Genomic DNA, 21,905 nt, shown 5'->3' on the forward strand with positions numbered 1-21,905 from the left:
GTAGCAATGAAATAAAGTGCAGCAAAAAATGAGTAAATGTAAGTTAATAGGCGTAAAAGAACAAGTCTACTAGTTAATCAAACGTATTAGACTACTCTGAAAATCAGTGGGTTTCTGACTTTGAAATATTTAGGGCGTAGAAAACGAAACGAAATCTTAAAGTGAATAAGCGTTAAATTCGTCTGAGGTTATACCCAATACAATTTCTTCAGGTTATTTTTTATATACTACTCAATTCCTATGTTTTTTATTTTTTTCATTTTAATAACTTATATTTGGTTGTTACATAATCTATTGTATTTTGTTTTTAATTTTGAAGGCATGTAGTAAACTTCTTTGTTGAAAATTCTTCTAGAAAATTCTTTGTTGGTAATGTTATATCAATTCTTGTTAACGTACATTATAGAGAGTGTCCCTGGAAGAAACGGAAAAACTTGAGAACATGTTTTATTCCTGAAAATAATTAAAAAAGGTTCATATAAATATAGGTCTGCAAACACCTTATTTTCAAGTTATGGCTAACGAAAGATTTTTCCCGAATTTCAGCTCTTCTAATAAAAAGAAGCCCTACAGAAATTTCTGGGATCCAAACTAAGGAGTAAAGTTGGTGGTTTCATATGTAATTCTAGGAGTTTTTTAAGAAATTCAACGTAAAACCCAAAATTCGGTGATGAAAAACAAATTTTTTTTTTTAGGTTTGTAAAATAGCTTTTTTGAAATGACTAATAAATGCAGAACATTTAATAATAATACTTGTAGAGAATTTATTTCTGAGAAAATTTATATAAATACAGCCAATAAAAATTAAGTAAAAATCGGGTTCTTTTTAAGCCAAACAGATGAAAAATAGACAGAAAATCGTATTATTATTTCTATACCTGAAATCCGGGCGAAGACTTTCGCTAGCCGTATCTTGAAAACAAAGCGCTTCTAGAGCTATGTTTATTATAAGAACTTTTTTCATTATTTTTACCAGTACATGTCCTGAAAGTTTCTCCATTTATTTGTGGAACAGTGAAGTATTTAATAATTATTTAATGTAAATTTTTGTATTTTTTTATATGCGTGTAAGAGCTGTATAATAAATCTGAAAGTACATACTGCAAGCGCAATTTCTATATTTTTATTTTATTTTTTACTACTTCCTTTTTTCTTTCTATTTCTAGTTTTATTAAAGATTTATTTTTATTTTTTTCAAAAGTTTTTATTCCGTCAATTTATTGTAATAACGTAAAAACTAATCTTCTTTATGTATAAAAATGTTAAGTTCGTTTGTGTTCGCTCCAAAAACTCAAAATATTCTGCACCGATTGAGCTCAAATTTTAGCACGATATATAACCCGCATCAAAGACTGTTTTTATCAATTTTTCACATCAGTCACATACCCGCAACCGCGAGAAAACAGTTTTTTAACGGTCAGCTGTGTACCGGTAAATAATTTTATATTGAAGCAAATTCATAGCAATTGACTAATCAAAACAGCTGCACCAAAAGAAAGAAATACCAATATCTACATAAATAAAAATGTAAATGTTCGTTTGTTCAAAATCTTAAATCTCCGATTGCTTTGAAATTTTGACACAACGTTGCATACGAATACGTGAGTGTTTTTATATACCTAGATGTCACACCTATGACAGGTAAAAACATGCCTTTTTGTGTAAAATAGCGCTATCTAATATTTTTCAATTCCAATTCATTGTTTCCGATCTGTGTGTGTGCTATAAACTAAAAAACTACTGGACTAATTTACGTGCGGGGAAAAGGGAGAAAGGAAAAAATCGGAAAAGGAAAAAGGAAAGAAGGGGAATATGGAAAAATAAAAAAGGGAAAAGAAAACGGAAAGGAGAAAAATAAAACGGGAAAGAGGAGAAAGAGAAAGAGGGAAAGGGTAATAAGAGAAATAGATAAATGGTGAAGGAAACGGAAGGGGGGCGGAAAAGAGGGGAAAGGGTAAAACGGAAAAAGGGAGAGGTTAAATTTTGTGAAGTTCCGTAATGTTCATTTTGTTAATGTTTTATCAAACATTCAATTGTTTGATATATATATTATATATTTTATATATATATATATACACAGATCTAGCAATAGCGAAGCATTGCCGGGTCTGCTAGTATATAATAATTTTATATTATTTTACAAAATTTACATTATTAGATCGTTCAAATCACTCAACTAATTAAACTAAATCGACTAAACTAAACTACCACTAAAGTAATTAACTAAATCCACTATTGAAACAGTAACTTAAATATATACGTAAATAATTGAGTATAGTTTCAAAATTTAATTTAAAAATATTTGTATATTTATGACATTTTTTTTATCCTCATTCTAAGTACTTATGTATTATATAAGTTTAAAATTATCCTGGTTAAACTGTTATTGAGAATATTTATAACAATAAGAATCAGAAAAAAAATAATATAAAATATATATATATATTAGTTCATAATGCCTTTAATCGAAGAGCATTTGTAATTTTTTTTATACGAGTTTAAGGATTTTTAAAGTTCCTAAATAAATATTTTTGCGTATTACCTATCCCATAAAAAAAGGATGGTGAACAGGTTTGTTTGTTTAAAGTATGTGCTCACATTTTATTTTAGCTGCTATTGAACGGACTACGTGTTACGTCGGGCAGCTGCGCGCAGCGCACGAGCGATTCATTCGTTTAAACATGATTTATGTATTACATATGATTTTGTTAAACGTTTTAGCCAACTATAAGTAAATAAGATTCATTAATTTAGAGTACTAAAAAACAACAACAAAAACCTATACAACGAAGCTTCAAAATCTCAACATTTTAGCCGTTTCTTTAGTTGTGATTTTTAACACTGTTGTAACGTTTTCCTTATTTATCCCCAAAACATAAATATAATTTTAGATAAATCTTTTTCGTATAAAAATGTATAAACCGTTCGAACGAATGAATCATTCGTGCGCAGCTGCCCGGCGCACCACGTGGTCCGCTCTGCGCCAGTAGCAGCAAAATAAAAATTTAAGTACTTAACCAAACAAACAAACCTACGCACCATCCTTTTTTACGGGAAAGAAATTAATGAACGTTATTTAGTTACAGTTGGCAAAACCATTTAACAAAATCATGTGAAATGAAACATAAACCATGTAATATTTTCGCGGCCAAGAACGAGCCTTTCTAGGATTAATAAATAACGTTTTATTTTTTATTTTATTTAGTGATATATTTAAAATTTTACATAAAAATGTTTATTTATCTCTTAAACTGAAGCTTAATTACAGTTTTTATGGTGTTCTTTACAACTATACTTTTCCAGCATGAAAAAATGGTTAATCTAATTGGGATTTGAAACTAAAATCTTCCAGATTAAAACACATATGTTTATAACTATTAAAATATGATTAACAACTTTTAATTTAATTTACCGCAATTTATTTTATACACCTTCTGAATAGCTTTATCCTGCTGTATAAAAAAGAAAATAGCTTTTAATAGCAATGTCTACCATCTACCATGCTGTTACTTTAAATTATACTCTTGTGAAGTTTTATTTACATAACATAATTAAAGTTATAACAATCATAATACATTCTGTTAAAGTAAAACTATTACAAGCCAAAATGCAGCGATAGCAAGTTCATAACAAAACTTTTTACTATTTCTTTTTACTTAATGAATATAATAAATTCAGAGTAGTGACTATAAAGAGCATTTATTTTAATTATTTTAATAACACTTCATTTCTGTTCAAGGATAAAGAAGAAATGCCTATGCATATATTAAAACTATTTTTCTTTATTTTTTTTTAGCTCATACAATAAAGATAAGATTTTATGGGAACTTAACTTATTTAATCAATGTACTAGCAAATGCAATTTTTAATCTAATAAAAAGTTTCTTCATATAATAATATATAATTGTTATTCAATGAATAAATGTAATACTTAAAAGTATCGTAAAAAAAAAGTTCAACCACGTTATAACAATACCGCCTTCGTTTTATAAAAGGAATATGAAAAAAAATATTAAAATTCAAAACGTTCTTTGACCATTTTATTCGAATATTTTTGCATTCAAGAGTTTTCATTTTTTTCTTTTTATTTTATTTTTCCTCAAGTGTATGGTAAATTCCTGAGTTTTGCATAGAAACTGAAATAATATGTTTTTCCCTACGTCTATAAGAGTACAGAAATATCAAAATAAAATTCTTCCTCTTTAATAAAACATTTGCTAAATTATTTAATTTCATAATTCTAATTTAATAAAATTTATTAAAAAAAAATTAAATGATGAATAATTTAACCGTTGGCAATAATACAAAACTTATTTTAAACTACAGACGAAAATTATAATACGATCTGTTTTCCCTAATATTTCACAAAATTAAGATAAAATTAAATTTACATGATTATTTACAACATATACTAAATTAAACTTTTAATTGGCTCGTTCATTCGTTCTTGCGCCTAGGTATTTTGCCAAACAGCTTTGCTAATAGGTTCAATTTGACAAAAATAATAGTCTACTACACTAAAAGCTAGGTTCTATTTCTGCTAATTCAGGTACATTAGCCGGAGAAATACTAAAGATATATAATAGACCAAGAATAGTAAGCTATCAAATCGGTTTCTTTCCGTCTTTTATAATGATGGCATTTACCTACTTAGTTTTACCTGATTCTTGTTTCATTTTTCATCATATTCTAAACTAGCATCACTCGTTGCGACTTCGCCCGCGCTACAAGCGCATAGAACTTAACAAATTGAAAATAGATTTTTGGTAATTATCTATATGTTATTATTACTTCAGAGTAATCACTATTCACATCTTATCGGAAGAAATAAAATTTTTAGACAAAAAATATGTCCCCAAAATCAAATTTTTAATGAAATCAGGAGGATATTAAAAGTTATTTAACAAGTACTTTGCTCCTAGCTGAGCAAAGCCTACGAATGCAATGAATTTAGTTCAAGACTGAATGCAACGGAATTACGCATTCCATTGTATTGAAATTGCAATGGTTACGTATTTTAACTACATTAACTATCAGAATATATATATTTAAAATTCACACAGTTAATTTCAGAGTAGTAATCAAAAGCTGATTTTAAGACCTAACATATTTCTCAAAGTTTGAATTCGATTTTATACACTCGGTTTTCAACAAAGCGTATACGTTGCTTTTCAAGTCTATGAGAACATTCTGGCATAGATTGTACGATCATAAATTCTAATAAACTTAGAAATACTTCGACTGATCTGTGATTTAAGAATTATGAATATATTAATGCCAAATCTGAAGTTGAATATACATAATTATTTGTATGGCTTATCCTGATGAAGCTTCTTAGTTCAGAATATAAAATTCTAAAGTGTTACTTAAGCTCGCCTGATAATGAGTTCCCATTGGTGGCCACAAGATTAGAAAATTACGCTAAATTTAGTAAAACATAACTTTCTGAAGATATTGATATCGAAATTCAATATTTCCCAAGCCTTCAGAACTTTGTTAAATATGAAGTCATCATTCCCTTTAACTTTATTATCAAACTAATTTGTTTTTACGTATATAAATTAATCTTTAATGCCATTATATAGTTTTATAATATATAAAATATACTATAATGTAATCTTGTATATTACATTATAACTTCTTAAAAAGTCGATACTAACATAGATAATGATCGACACTGACAATGACAAAACAATAAAGACAACGATATTAAATTTAGTAAAAGGGAGTTCTAGGTTATTTAATAATAGTTGGAGATTGGAATGCAAGCATTGGAAAAGGCAAGGAAGGAAATATAGTGGGTGAATACGGGCTGGGCAAAAGGAATGAAAGAGGGGACCGACTTATAGAGTTTTGCACGAAGTATAATTTAGTAATTGCCAACACCCAATTTAAAAATCATAAAAGAAGAATATACACTTGGAAAAAGCCAGGCGATACTGCAAGGTATCAGATAGATTATATCATGGTTAAGCAAAGATCTAGAAATCAACTCGTTGACTGCAAAACTTACCCTGGAGCAGACATTGATAGCGACCATAATTTGGTGATAATGAAATGTATATTGGGGTTTAAAAACCTGAAGAAAAGCTGTCAGATGAATCGGTGGAATTTAGAGAAGCTTGAGGAAGAGGAGGTAAAGAAGATTTTTGAGGAGGACATCGCAAGAGGTCTAAGTAAAAAAGATAAGGTAGAAAATGTAGAAGAAGAATGGGAGAATGTTAAAAAGGAAATTCTTAAATCAGCAGAAGCAAACTTAGGCGGAATAAAGAGAACTGGTAGAAAACCTTGGGTTTAAGACGATATATTGCAGCTGATGGATGAACGTAGAAAATATAAGAATGCTAGTGATGAAGAAAGTAAAAGGAACTATCGGCAATTAAGAAATGCTATAAGCAGGAAGTGCAAACTGGCGAAAGAAGAGTGGATTAAAGAAAAGTGTTCAGAAGTGAAGAATTAGGGTTCAAATACAGAGATAGAAGAACAATTGCTGACATGTACAGGAACCAAACAGCAACAGTAATAATTGAAGAACATAAGAAAGAAGTCGTAATGAGAAAGGGAGTCCGACAAGGATGTTCCCTATCTCCGTTACTTTTTAATCTTTACATGAAACTAGCAGTTAATGATGTTAAAGAACAATTTAGATTCGGAGTAACAGTACAAGGTGAAAAGATAAAGATGCTACGATTTGCTGATGATATAGTAATTCTAGCCGAGAGTAAAAAGGATTTAGAAGAAACAATGAACGGCATAGATGAAGTCCCACGCAAGAACTATCGCATGAAAATAAACAAGAACAAAACAAAAGTAATGAAATGTAGTACAAATAACAAAGATGGACCACTGAATGTGAAAATAGGAGGAGAAAAGATTATGGAGGTAGAAGAATTTTGTTATTTGGGAAGTAGAATTACTAAAGATGGACGAAGCAGGAGCGATATAAAATGCCGAATAGCACAAGCGAAACGAGCCTTCAGTAAGAAATATAATTTGTTTACATCAAAAATTAATTTAAATGTCAGGAAAAGATTTTTGAAAGTGTATGTTTGGAGTGTCGCTTTATATGGAAGTGAAACTTGGACAATCGGAGTATCTGAGAAGAAAAGATTAGAAGTTTTTGAAATGTGGTGCTATAGGATAATGTTAAAAATCAGATGGGTGGATAAAGTGACAAATGAAGAGGTATTGCGGCAAATAGATGAAGAAAGAAGCATTTGGAAAAATATAGTTAAAAGAAGAAACAAACTTATAGGCCACATACTAAGGCATTCTGGAATAGTCGCTTTAATATTGGAAGGACAGGTAGAAGGGAAAAATTGTGTAGGCAGCCCACGTTTGGAATATGTAAAGCAAATTGTTAGGGATGTAGGATGTGAAGGGTATACTGAAATGAAACGACTAGCACTAGATAGGGAATCTTGGAGAGCTGCATCAAACCAGTCAAATGACTGAAGTCAAAAAAAAATATCATTAATTTGATTTGAACGTGAATGATGGAAGGTACAACTGTAATAAAAGTTGATTGTCGACGATGCTAATGATTCATCACGATAATGATCATTTTGATACTGCTTATCTTTTTAATGTATTATTAAATATAAATAACCAACATAATCGTAAATTAGGAAATAAAAAAATCGTTTACAAAAGATGTTTAAGATCTAAAAATAGGACATAATGTTTAAAAAGTGAACACTTCCTTTCGAAAATATTTAACTAATTACAACCTAAATACTTCATACTTCTAACTAATCTTTAACACAATATCATTATTAATTCGATACTTAATGTACGCGTAAATATTTACATCGTGATGCAGCCTTCTTTATTAAAGTTCCTTTATTAACAAATAAAATTTTGTTGTATCTTTATCTTAAATATTTCCTCATCTAAGTTTCGCAATATCGCTGTTAAAATTATTTAACTAATAAATTTCATGAAACGTGATGTATTTCTGAATATAGGAATACATCAGTTTATTATCAGGTTTATTTTTAGAGCATTGGATATAACAGTTTTACACTAGAATTTAATTTCAAAAAATTTTTATGTACAATTATTAAATTTAAGAACAAATTATTCTACGTGTGTTTAAAAATATATATCGGTGTTTTAAAGTTATTTAATATTTACTAAGTTATATTTCCATAAATAAATTATATATAAAATGAAAGAGCAATTCAAACAGTTTTTCGTATAAGTGTTCAATGTGACCACCATTCGTCACACGACAGACATCCAGCCTATAGGAGAGTCATTCCATAGTTTAATCAGTAAGTCTGGAGTAATTGATCCCACAGCTGCTTTAATTCTCTGTCTCAAGTTGGGTAGGTCATCCCAACTCCGTAGGGGAAGACACCCACCCGCCTTGTGACGCTTCCGATCGCCACACCCATCCCCCGTTCCAAGCCCTGATGGGCTTTAACGGGAAAAAGTCGAGTAGGTCAGCTGGTAACGGTGGCCACTTGATCATTTATAAACCCAAGGAAAAAAAAATCGTTTGGGATCAGATCGGGCGAACGTAGAGGCGATGCCAAACAATCCCTTTCATCTGGTCCACGGCAACTGATCCAGCGTTGGTGAGAATTTCATTCAACCGACCACAATAAAGTTATACCAGTGAGGAGGCGTACCATCTTGTTGCCAAATAAACTTCTATGGCTCGTATTGCAGTTGAGGAAAGAGCCATAGTCGTAGCATATCAACCTAGTTCATTCCAGATAAATTTGCTTCCCCGAAAAAAACGGCCCGTAATTTTGCCGTCGGGTTACGGCACATAAACATTCAGTTCTGGGAAATCTCGTTCACGCTGAAATTTTTCGTGAGGATTTTCTGATCCCCAGATATCCAGATTATGAGTGTTTACATTTCTATTAACATGAAATGTTGATTCGTCATTGAATACGATACGATAAAGATTTTGTTTATCGTCACGGTGCATCATTTCATTTGTGAAGCTAGCACGCAAACCATAATCTGTAGGCCTTATAGCTTGTGCTCAGCTAAAACTATTTGAATTTTTTTTTTATTTAATGTATAATTAAACAATGTACGTGAAACTTTAGAAAAATCGATTTAGCGCTGAAGAGTTAACTAACATAAAAAAAAAACACGAAAAAATTAATTATAAATTAAAAATAGATGAGCTAATTAAAACCTTTAATTATAATTTGAAAATAAAACAAAATTTCTTTTATGAAATTAAAAGAGTAACTACACGTAATTTATCGTAATATTACTAAAAATAATAATAATGATAAGGAAAAATGTATATTTTTTCTTTTTTTTAACATGCTTCTTAATCAACACATTTTAAATCACTTGCTACTATTTAACAAGTAACGATGTTATATACGTAGTAAACACTTTGATCTGAATCATTCTAGTTAACATAATCATTTTCAACGTTAACATTGTATTACCACGATCAGGTTTGTGGTTAGTCAGTGGATTGTGGATTCCAACCATACTCTACAAGTACACGTGTTCTACTTCTGGCCACTGTGAATTGTTTAGTTATGTCAAACTCGACTACAACTTTTGGACAAATTACACAACTGTAAAAATACGTAAGAGTTTTTTTAATCTTTATTTATTGAGGAAAATAATATGATGTAATAATCTAAAATATAATGTGTTATGTAGTAAAGCCTTTATAAAATTAAAAATAAAAGAAAAAGTATTTTAAAAAATAATAAAATTTAACAAATAACTACTTTGGAAAAAATAATTTAAAAAATTAAAATACTAAAGAGGGTTGTATTCTTTTTTTCTTTCTTATAAAAAAAAAAGTTAAAAATATTAAAATTAGTAGATTTAATAATATTAACAGGTTGACGGCCACAGTAATCCAGTAAACACTGCCACAATCGCTACACTGACAAAGTATAAATTACCACTACTGCAGTAATTTTCTTAGTGTGTTTTTAGTTACTTTTTGAGTTGAAATAAAAAATTACTAATAAAAGTTGTGATCTGTGTGGATGAAATTTAAAATTAAAAAAAGAAGTTGAAACATCATTTCTCGCAGCAACCGAGGATAATAAGGCATATATTGATGCCCTAATGTTAAAAAGATATTCGCATTTTTATTAAAAAAAATTGTATTTCCTTTTAATAAACAAATCGTTGTTTTTTTTTCACATTTTGAATTTTTGTAATAAAATATACTCGAACGACATAACAATAAATGATGCAACTACAAAGAAATAAACACAAACTTTTTTTTTCTAGTTGCTAACCTAACTATACAAAATAGCCGTAAAAAATAACCAAATAATAAAAAGGAAACACTTTTCTAGATAATAGAAAACAACTATAACCTTGCGTAATGATAGTTCACATAAAATTATACGCTAAATACACAACCACAATCTATGACTTTTTATCTTTAAAAAAATATACAGTAAGATGTAGAAAAATGAATGAAGAAAAAGAAAATTGTCAGATAATAATAACACTACATTGAAATATAAACTGATGTCTCACAGCAGTCAACTTGTTAAACATACAATGGATCATAGACTACCAAAATACTTTTTTAATTCTACGTAAAATAAACAGTAAATAATGAATTAGAAGTTTTTTTTTCCAAAGTAATTTATAATTAAACGAAGTAAAAAAGTTGTTTAAATTAATAAAAGTAATTTTTTTTTTTTTTTTTTTGACAGAAACTCATGTTACGATTAATATTAAGTGATATGGAATTCTTTCAAGGAAAAATATTTAATAAAATATATTCTTTTCATAAACGAATTTTAAGAAAAGCACAATAAAAGTGATTTATTTACTCACAAAATTGTAAATTTTGTGAGTATATAAAATATAAGGATAACAGTTTCCTGTTATCTAATATAGTTTTTCTTTTTAGTCGGTAGCTATAGGCAGCTGGATCGCCTACTGTATTTGTAGATCATCAGCCCAAAATATGTTACTAATTAGGATTCATTATTAACATTCATTAGAGTGGTACCCCAGGAATTAATCCGTTTTTTTTTCATCCTACTCCCCGGGCCGGATCCACAATAAAGCAAAGCACAGCCCAGGGGGTTGTCTACTCAAACGGGCCTCCCCGTTCGCTGGCCATAAATCTAGTCCGATAGGTCAGCCCGCCAGTTAGATCTTTTCATTGCCTGCCTTCAACCACTGCGGCGCGATATCCAAGCCCGACTATGTCGTACCTGGACCACACCTCAGAAGCCGGGAGTCGGTCTTGACGCTAATGCGCATATAGTGAGAGTACCCTGTGCAGAGCACTCACACCAGGTCTCGGTCTTTAGCGATTGAACTAGGATAACTAAAAATCCATCTACGATCATAAAAACGTACGCATTATATAAATTAAGGTTAATAAATCAGAGTAGAAAAGAAGAAAATTAAAAAATGAATGATGATAAAAACGACCAATAGGGTACAGGCGGTAAAAAAAATGTATAGGATCACGACACAAAAGATACGTTATTATAGTACAATATTAAATATTCAAGTGTTTGCTTCCACTGCCATCCCCAGTTTTTCTTATGGATGGAATACATGAAACATCTGATTTACAAGAGAGAAATAGTCAGAGTTACTTCATCTAAGAGTACTTATGTTTTATTCTTGAGGATTTTGAGATCATAGTGGACAACTTTAGTCAACTCTGGTTCATCTTTTTATTTTTTTTTTTTTATTCTCTTGATTGCTTCCCAAAATTTCTTCATTTTGTCAGATCTTGCTTTTTTGAGTTCTTCTGAACAAATCCTCGTTGTTGTTTTCTTTTTTTTTTAAATCTGGAGTTTGCTTCTTTTAGTATTTTTAAATTGTCAGTTTTGTTTCGTAACTCTTCTGTTGTGATTTCTAGTTCTTGTATCTCTTGTTTATTTCAGTTATCCAGGTCGGTATTTGGACATTTTCCAGTAATTCTCGACCAGTTTCCTGACCAGCCTGTTCGGTTCTGTTCTTATTATTTTTCAAAAGAAGAAGATTCTTTTCTTTCAAAAGTAGTCTAGAGCTGGTTCTACATCTTGATGTACCTTTTGGTTTGGAATGAGTCTCCATTCTACCCAATCAGTAAATCGTCTTTCATTTATGCATGTTCTTAGAATTCTTTCTATTCTTTGCATCTCTGCTGAATAGGAAATGTTGGATCTTAGTTTGAAGAATGTTTCGCTTCCATGTGATATTATAGGTCTGATTATAATGTTGTAATGTTTGACTTTCGTATCTATTAAGTTGCATTTTTCTTATATGTTGATTTGGTGGTATTTTGTACATAACTGAGCTTTTGTTTTCTTTCTTTCCTGTTTAATTTTTCTTTGAGGTCATATGTGATATTTTCTCCTAAATATTTAAACCCTTCAACTAGCTCGACTTTGTGTCCTATTATGATTACGTGGTTCAATACCAGGGGGTTTATGGCCATTATTCTAGTCTTTTCATATGACATTCTTAGGCCTATTTTCCCTGCCATTTCTTCCAATGAGGTTACTTGGATTCTAGCATCTGCAATGTTATTGGCTAGAAACGCTAGGTAATCTGCAAATCCTAGACAGTTTACATTGATATGGTTTACATGTTTCCTTGCTTCAATTTTTACGTCTGGTGGGTCTTTTTTGTACCACTCTCTCATTACATATTCTAGGGCGCAGTTGAAGAGCAGTAGGGATAGTCCATCTCCTTGTCATAAAACTGTTTTGATTAGGAATGGTTCTGATATTTCTCCTCTGAATTTTATTTTGAAGTATTTTTTAGTTAACGTTAGTTCTACCATTTTTACTAGTTTCGGGTGTAATCCTAAGTTTCTTAGTATTTTCAGCGTTGATGGTCTATGAAAACTGTCGTAGGCTTTTTGGAAATTTATGAATGATAATACTAGTTGCCTTCGTTTCACTTTGTGCACATCCAGTAATAATTTGAGCGTGATTATTTGGTCAGGACAGCTTCTCCACGGTTATGTTTTTATCATACAGCCAAACACTGTTGTGAATAGAGTGAAAATATCAGTTTTAAACTAAATATAACTGTTTTTATGGATTTGACAGGTGGACGGACATGTAATGGTATATTACACAAATCAATAAATTAATAAATAAATATATATATATACAATATATTACTCCAACAAAAATATTATAGGAAATTACTTTACTCCTCATTTTCTCTAGTATGACTGGCATAAAAAAATATATTATTATTATGGCTTAATAGCTATAACAACTATTCAGTCTTAGTAGCCTGAAATAACAAGTTTATTATTTTTGAGGATATCTATAAAATTCTTGAAAATGAGCTATCTGTTACTTTTGCTTGATCATCTCGCCATATAAGCTTAAAGCTTGTGCGTGAGAGATGAAAATGGAATTTTTGAAGCGTATGAAAAATGTGCCTTACCTAACTGGGGATTCGAACCCGGGATCTTCGGGACGAAAGGCCGAGACGCTACCTCTCCGCTACGGAGATCGGCATGTCAGATTGTGTTGTGTAATAGGTACTCAAACCAAATACAAATATCTGACTATAATAATGACAAGAAAGACAAGGTTAATTATTAATTTAATATCGTACTATAATGGAAATAGGTTGTAACACTTGTAAGCAGGTTGTAACCTGTTGTAACACTTTACAACAGTACGATTTGTAAAGTGCGCATTGAAATAAATATTGATTTATTGTTTAAATAATTTTTTTATTGATTTATAGGCGTGGACATTTGCTACATTCTAGAAAATCTATATACGATTTATATTTATATAACTAAAAATAATTCGTGATCAAATAAATCTGTATAAACGCTGAATTAAAAATAGGTGACTTAATTTAAAACTCTTTTTCTAAAACACAATAAAGTTTACACTGCATAATTGTGCAGCGGGCTAATTGTTTCAGTAGTGCACTTGTAATGAGAGCATATATCTAAAACTGAATGTTGACTTACAGGGTGATATATGTATACCACAACGTAACGAATGGATTTCAACAGGAATATATAAGCGTTTTCAGTTGAGTGTAGAAAAATAAGAGAGTTGTAGAAAAATAAGAGAGATCTAACTCGATATGTAAACAAACGAAAATTGTAATTTACACACTAATAATTATAAGTGGTTTTATTTGTACCTATGTAATTTATGCGATTAATATAATTAATCGTGGGAAAATGTTTATCTCAACTCGTGAATTTTAAAAATTAAATAACTGAACATAACCGGTTTTCAAATTTTAAATGGGACGTTCACATTTAATGTGTACAACTCAAGATTTTTCATTTAATTTTTTGTTAAAATAGCTGTTTTTTTTTTTTTTGTCTTGAGTCATTTCAGTGGTTTGATGCAGCTCTCCAAGATTCCCTATCTAGTGCTAGTCGTTTCATTTCGGTGTACCCCCTACATCCCTAACAATTTGTTTTACACATTCCAAACGTTGCCTGCCTGCACAATCTTTCCCTTCCTTCTGACCCTTCAATATTAAAGCGACTATTCCAGGATGCCTTAATATGTGACCTATAACTCCGACTCTTCATTTATCTTTCTTCATTAATTTTCCGCAACACCTCTTCATTTGTCATTTTATCCACCCATCTGATTTTTAACTTTATCCTATAGCACCACATTTCAAAAGCTTCTAATTTTTTCTTCTCAGGTACTCCGATCGTCCAAATTTCACTTCCATTTAAAGCTGCGCTCTAGACATATACTTTCAAAAATGTTTTCCTGACGTTTAAATTATTTTTTTATGTAAACAAATTATATTTCTGACTGAAGGCTCATTCGTCTTTGCTATTCGGCATTTTATGTATCTCCTACTAAAATAGCTAAAAATACAGGAAAAAAAATATATATATAAATTTTCAGTATTTTATATACATATATATATTATATATATTTCAACCATTTTTTCCAGTTGCTGTTAGATCTCTCTCCCTCTCCCTCTCCCTCACCCTCTCCCACTGTCTCACCCTCTCTCTCTCCATCTGTCACTCCCTCTGTCTCTCCCTCTCTCTCTCCCTCTCTCTCTCTCCCTCTCTCTCTTTCTCTCTCTCTCTGTATGTGTGTGTGTGTGTGTGTGTGTGTGTACAGCTTAACATGTAAGGGTAAATGTACCTGTAAACATAGAGTCCTGAACAGAATCAGATCAACCACTTCTAAGATGCGTGGTTAATTGAAATCCAACCACCAAAGAACACAGGTATCCATAGTCTAGTATTCAAATCCATATAAAAGCAACTGCCTTTACAAGGACTCTAACCTTAGAATTCTCGATTTCGGGAATCATCTCATTTTGCGATAACGAGTTTAACCACTACACTAACTCAAAAAGAAAAAAAAAATTTTTAGAAGAGAAGAGAATCAAATTATTTTTACTTAAAACATTTCTGCATTTTATCAATATTTTATCCCTCGTAGATTTTAATTTTTTAGTTACCGTACGTTTTAGCTTTCACGTCCTAACAGTACATTAAGAAAGTGAGTTCAATGAACTTTTATAATTTTTTAAAACTTTGTAGAACCAAAAAATTAATAAATAAAACAAAAAAATAAAAACATAAGTTGAAAGTCAATAACCACCCCCATCACGATTTTATTCGATGTAACCACCCTAACCTTCTGTTATTATTAGAAAATAATAACGGAATGATGATATAAAAGTAGAATGGAAACGTTTTTGTAAATAAGTAAATAACAAAGCAATCATAAAAATCATGTTGTAATCGCTTGAAAATTAAGGAAAGTGAGTGAATAATAAACTTGGAAGCATCATGATCACGGTAACAGACTTATACATGAATTTATGGCGGTTTATTTTCCATTAGCGGATAACAGATCATGGAAAAGATGAGCAGGCCACTAAGATAACAAAATGTTGGAATAAACCCTTAAAAACGGATTGATTAATAAATTATTAATAAATTTATTTAAACTTTTTATATTTTCAGCAGTATTTAGATAAAATGGAAATATCCAACAATTTTACGATAAAACTCTAATATATTCTGAATCCAAAAGTCTACTTTTGCCTTAATCGTAATTAAAAATTAAGCACATTATTTAAGACAGAGCTTAATATTTATTGATTGTCAAAACTTAAAATAGTTACATATTACAAAGCAAGGATATTAGAATGTAGTAGATATGTAATAACTGTCAATGAATTCGTTAAAAAACTTCTTCAAAGTGTAAGTAAAATTTTGTACCGGTGTAGAACAAGTAAAAAGTTATTTTAACAGCTTAATCAATCAATTAATCAATTAATCAATCAATCATCCGTTACAAATTTAAATAGTTTTTAACAAAAATGTCCGAGTCGCTTATTAAACAGTTATTTCTGTCATGAATGATATTTTGTAAAGTAAAATTCAAAAGGTTCAAAAAGCTACTAGATCCTACACTCGGAGTAAGGTAAACATTTTTTATTAAATTTTTCAACCTTAAATGATACTGTATAAAGAATTTTTATAATAACCTTTTCAGTAATTCAGGGCGGTAGTCCACACACATCAAAATAAAGAGAAAAGTTTATATAAATATCTGCCTGGAAACCCTTGGTTTACTAGCTATCCACCACTTTGCATAAATAAAAATGTATTTCTCAGAAATGGTTAATTGTATTAATCTGAAATTTCGTGCACTGCTAACGTATCAAGAGGTTTATTTGTACAAAAATAATGAACCTGATATCACAATAAATTTCAAAATAGCGGTCATGTAAACGATTTAATTGTTATGTTCGTAAATGCTAATTTATACAAAACATTTTAAGCGTTTTATGACAAAAAAAAGAGACCTTATTTTTTCCAAATCCATTCATAAATATATCATTGTAAGATTTTCAATACTATTATTATAATTTATTACATGATAAACTTATTCCAGTTGAGATCGTGTCGAGTTATTTAATTTTATTAGGGAGGAAGTGAAAACTGTTTTTTTTTTTTCATTTAGAATGACTCGCTTCAAGAATTTCTGCCATAATTTTGTTATTTATGAACATATTTGAATAAATATGGTAATCTTTTCTTTGTTATAAAACGCTTAACAAATCGTGTAATAACATAAGATTTAAATAAATGAGCGATTGTAAAGATATTACCAATTAAATGGTTTACATGGTCGCCATATTGAGATGGATTAAGAGAATCAGTTTCATTATTTTTATACAAGTAAATCTCTAAGTATCCTATCAATATAAGAAATTTCAGCTTGATACTATTAACCGTTTCTTAAAACGGTTTTTATAATCACCTGTATAGTATTATTAAGTCAAGTAACGAAGCAAGCAAAGACCAGCTAATATTATCTTCTTCAAAATAATTTAAAACAGCGATTTGTTTTAAGTTATCAACAAATTGTACGTACTTACTAGTTAAAAAAAAGCTGGCAACACAGTTGTTTCTGATGCACGGCTTACAAACACAGATTAATTAAAAATATTTATCATTTTATTTTATTATAATATTTTTTCCTTAATTTAATTCATGATTCTAAATAAAGCGCGCCCGCAAACTGAATTATATTCGCGCGGGTGGGGCGGTACTAGCGGCGACGGTCGACTCTAATAAAACTAATGTAATTTCACATCTTACATAAAATAAATTTCGCTTGTACGATAGACTGGTGTAATAACGAGGCTTAACGCATCGGGTACCGATTTAACCGAGCGAACGAGTTCGAGACCCAACCAGACCGTGTCAATCTTTTACATTTTAAATATTATTTATCATTTAATTCTAAGATTTTGCAAAAAAAAATGTGACCTTAATTAGGCAAAATAACGAGATACTGAGGATGACTTTGCTCTACAGCCTCACCCCTTTGACCTTTTAAGCTGAAAATTTAATGCATCAATGTCCGATATGTAGAGGAATCTTAAACGTTTGGTCAAAATCGGTCCAGCAGTTCCGGAGATATAAGGTGATTTAGAGGCCAACAACGAACACGTGCGCGTACTACGAACATTAACATCCGGAAAATCTCCATCCGGTTTTTAGGTGTCAAAACGTCAGGATCCAGTGAAAACTGCATATGGACCGATTACAATATCCCTTCTAGAGCTATAGCGCTTTCTAGACTGGAAAGCATAAGTTATTTATATTTATTTATAGTTAAAGAAGAAAAGGTACTTTACGCAACTAAAAATAACCGTTAATCAAAAGGAATAAATGATATTTGAAAGAATAAGAAGTTAATAAAATATTTATTTACATTAACAGGTGTATATTTGAACTAATTTATAAGTATTAAAAAGGGTTTTTTTGGTTTTCTTCAATTACTTTAGTAAAAAATGTTACTAACATAATATTTCAATCTTTAATAAAAATTTAACTAGAATAAAATAAATCACCTATTCTAAATATAGCTTCAAACTAATCGTTAAAGACATAATACCACAAACATAGGTTATAATATTCAAATAAAGTTAGTTACTGTATAAATAAAACGATGGAGAATGCAAGCATAATATTTATGTAAAACTATGCCAAACTAAATTTACACTTGCTACGTGTGTTTTGAAGATAAGAGGTGAATAAAGCCGATTACATACATAGTTACTTATATTAAAATTAAGCATCTGGCTACACTGCTTTATACATATACAAACAATATACCGAGTTATAACCAGTTCTCCAAAGTTTACAACAAAATCATTTCCTGCGTTGTTTATTTAGTCTCCTTGTATTGAATTGCAAATATATTCTTTATAATAATCTCATAACTCATTTTCCATGTAGAACTTATACCTCATTTAAATTTTGTTTATAATATTCATTTTTAAGAGAGTATAATTTTGTATGGATAAGTTGTATCGTAATGAAACTAAAAAGTAATTCAACGTTTTACTAATATACTTTGAAGTAACCGACTATTGAAGTGACTCGCCTAAGTTTAATTTAGTCTTTCACGTAGTTATTCCTCAACTGTTATTATTTTCAGAAAATAAATTACTAAAGATGAATTTCCATAATATATATTTCTATCCTACTGTAAAATCAAACAAGAGGTAATACTAACTATAATATAAAAATAATTTTCTTGATCTCCTAAAAAGTTAAAAATCCTTGCAATTTTCGTTATTTAATTTTGTTTCCTTTTGAAAAAGTATCAACTCACACTAATCTAAAATTAAAAAATAATCTTTGATTCATAAAAAAATATTTACAAATAAAAAAATATACAATAAAAAAAAAAAAGGTTTCAACTTACTCACCATTCTCTCACTACATAAACGCATATGAAATATATACAGGATGACTTACAGGAAACGGATGTTTTTTGAACAGCCAGTGCATTTTTGTTACAAGTAGTGGAGAGATTGAGGTTAGGTAATTAACTTGAGTGTGGCCTACCATTTTAGTCAGAATGGAGCAGTGGACGATACAGCATCGTGTTTTCGCGTACGATACTTTTATTCGAAATAAAGAGTCTATTGTCACATTACAGCGGATCTTTCGTCGCCACTTCAACATCGTTCGGAATGGCACAGTTTGAAGCCGAAACACGTTGTTAAGATGGGTTGAGGCGTTCAGAACAACAGGAAAAATAGCAAAGAAAAAGTCATCAGGCCCTGCAAGAACCGTAAGAACGTCCAAAAACATCGCTAGAGTGTGAGCGGCATTAATCAGGAGTCCGAGTCGATCTGCACTCAGACATGCACAGTAACTAAACATGAGCCGTGATTGTGTGAGGAAGATTTTACGACTAGATTTGAAATTCCATCCGTATAAAATGCAGGTGGTCCATCAAATCAAAATGGGGGACTATGAACAAAGAAAAGACTTTACAGTACGTATACAAGTGTTTTTTAATTATAACTCTAATGCAATACTGTTAATGAGTGACGATGCTCATTTTCACCTAAACGTCTTAGTAAACAAACAAAACTTTCGTTACTGGGCCCCTGAAAATCCCTAAAACGTTCATGAAAAACCTCTCTACTCTCTGAAGTAACTGTTTGGTGCGCGGTTGCCCTTTTTGGAGTAATCGGGCCGTATTTTATCGAGAAAAAATGGCGTGAACAGTGAACTCACAACGCTATGTTCACGTGTTGAATACATTTCTCGGACCAGAACTTCAGAAGCGAGGATTAAACATAAGCAACGTTTATTTCTAACAGGATGGTGCCACAGCGCACACTACCCGCACATCGATGGCACTTATGAGAAACATGTTTCCTGGCCAGCTGATTTCGCGTTTTGGTGACGTACCGTGGCAGCCAAGGTCATGGTATTTGTTCTCCAGTGACTTTTTCCTGTGGGGATATTTGAAAGAACGTGTTTGTGCTCATAAACCCCGTAATTTAATAGATAGACTTGAAAGATAGAATTACAGAAGAGGTGCATTTGACTGAACAAGACATGTTGACCCGAGTTGAGGATGATTTTATTAAGAGGCTGTAAACCTGCATTCAAATGGATGGCCACCACATGAGTGACATAATTATCAAAAAATGACTATTTTTAATCAAATAGTATGTTTTGACTTTTATTTCTATAACAATAAAATAATATTATTTTATAAATTAACTTTGTACTGCTCATTTGAAAACCGTCCGTTTCCCCTAGGTCACATATCTTCAAAATATTTCGACCTTAAACTGAGCGTAAATTAAGAACAGCACAACGAACCTTCATGAACTTTTCACATGCAAAACTTAAGATGCACTACTACAACATACCTGAATTTCAATGAAATTGATTTACAAGTATATTTGGAAATTTCGAGTCACAAAATATTATATAAAGACCTACATAAACTAGAAAAATGGCGGGCCTATGGTGTGCTGTGAACATGGTGTATGTTTTATTACACATGATTTTTGTTAAATGTTTTTGCCAATTTTAACTAAATAATGTTCATGAATTTACTGCCAACAACAAAAAACTTTTACAACAAAGGTTCAAAATCCTGAATATTTTTAGCTGTTTCTTGAGTTGTGAATTTTTTAGCTCAGTTCTAACCTTAATGTTTTTCCTTTTTTATCCCCAAAATACAAATATAATTTTTTTTTAAGAAGTATAAATTTTGAACGATTGAATCGTTCAAAAAGAATAAATCGTTCGTGCGCTGCACAGAGCCGTCCGGCGCAACACATTAGTCCACTCTGCGCCAATGGTAGTTAAAATAAAAATGTGAACACATACAACAAACAACAAACACATCATCCTTTTTTATATGAAGATAAAAGGAAACCCTATTTTAAGTAAACGACTAAAAACGTACCTATATTTTCGTACTATTCATACCTCAAAACGTAAAGAAAACTCATTTTCACCACCCCCTCCTATCATGCAAATGAAAGTAATACCGTACTTTTCTTCGAAAAGGAGGTAAAAAAACAATACTATGAATTATTAAACAAATACTAAAATTACGATTTTGTAATTTATTTAAAAATAACTTTTTTAAAATGCCAAGTGAAACATATTTTTTTTTTAACTCCACCGTTTCCCATTTTTTCTGTTTGTATACAAGTAACAACGACCAAACGTAATTTCAAATTTTCCAGTAAGATTTCTTTAAATTAAGCGGAACAACGAACGAGTAACGAATTTTCATAAATGTTTTTGGTTAAAATTGCGGCTGGTCTTTTTGAATCTATCTTTACCAGGTGGGTGTAGAATTGCGGTGCATGGGAACATTCGTTGCAAAGCCAAACGTGTTAACACGTGATCTTCCCTCTACTATTAACGTCACCCAGAATTTCCAATCTGTTACTGACTAAACGTAAGGTATTTCATTTTTGTCTAGTTTTACTCTATATTTAAGCGTAAAAATAATTTATGAAACTGTTTTCCTACAGCTAGAGTATGGTATAGTGTAACAGTACAGCATAGTGTGTCGCTAGTACATTATTAAATACAGTAATTATTTTTACGTTGATTTTCCATAAAACCATTTTTTCCCCTTAGGATCCTTATTAGAAAAAAAAGA

At 30.6% G+C, this 21,905-nt stretch overlaps 2 long non-coding RNA genes across 4 annotated transcripts in view; one reads left to right on the top strand and one right to left on the bottom strand.

The window, feature by feature from the left end:
• LOC142320162 (uncharacterized) overlaps positions 1–21,905 on the bottom strand; it is a 262,225-nt gene that overhangs the window by 149,612 nt on the left and 90,708 nt on the right. The gene's annotated exons all lie outside the window — the stretch shown is intronic.
• LOC142320161 (uncharacterized) overlaps positions 9,349–21,905 on the top strand; it is a 60,810-nt gene continuing 48,253 nt past the window's right edge. For all 3 annotated transcript variants that reach the window (XR_012755301.1, XR_012755303.1, XR_012755302.1), the window contains exon 1: positions 9,349–9,572. This is a non-coding gene — a long non-coding RNA (uncharacterized LOC142320161). The remainder of the gene's footprint in view (positions 9,573–21,905) is intronic.

The sequence above is a fragment of the Lycorma delicatula genome, chromosome 2 (assembly GCF_047948215.1).
Source record: "Lycorma delicatula isolate Av1 chromosome 2, ASM4794821v1, whole genome shotgun sequence".
Classification (NCBI taxonomy): Eukaryota; Metazoa; Arthropoda; class Insecta; order Hemiptera; family Fulgoridae; genus Lycorma; species Lycorma delicatula.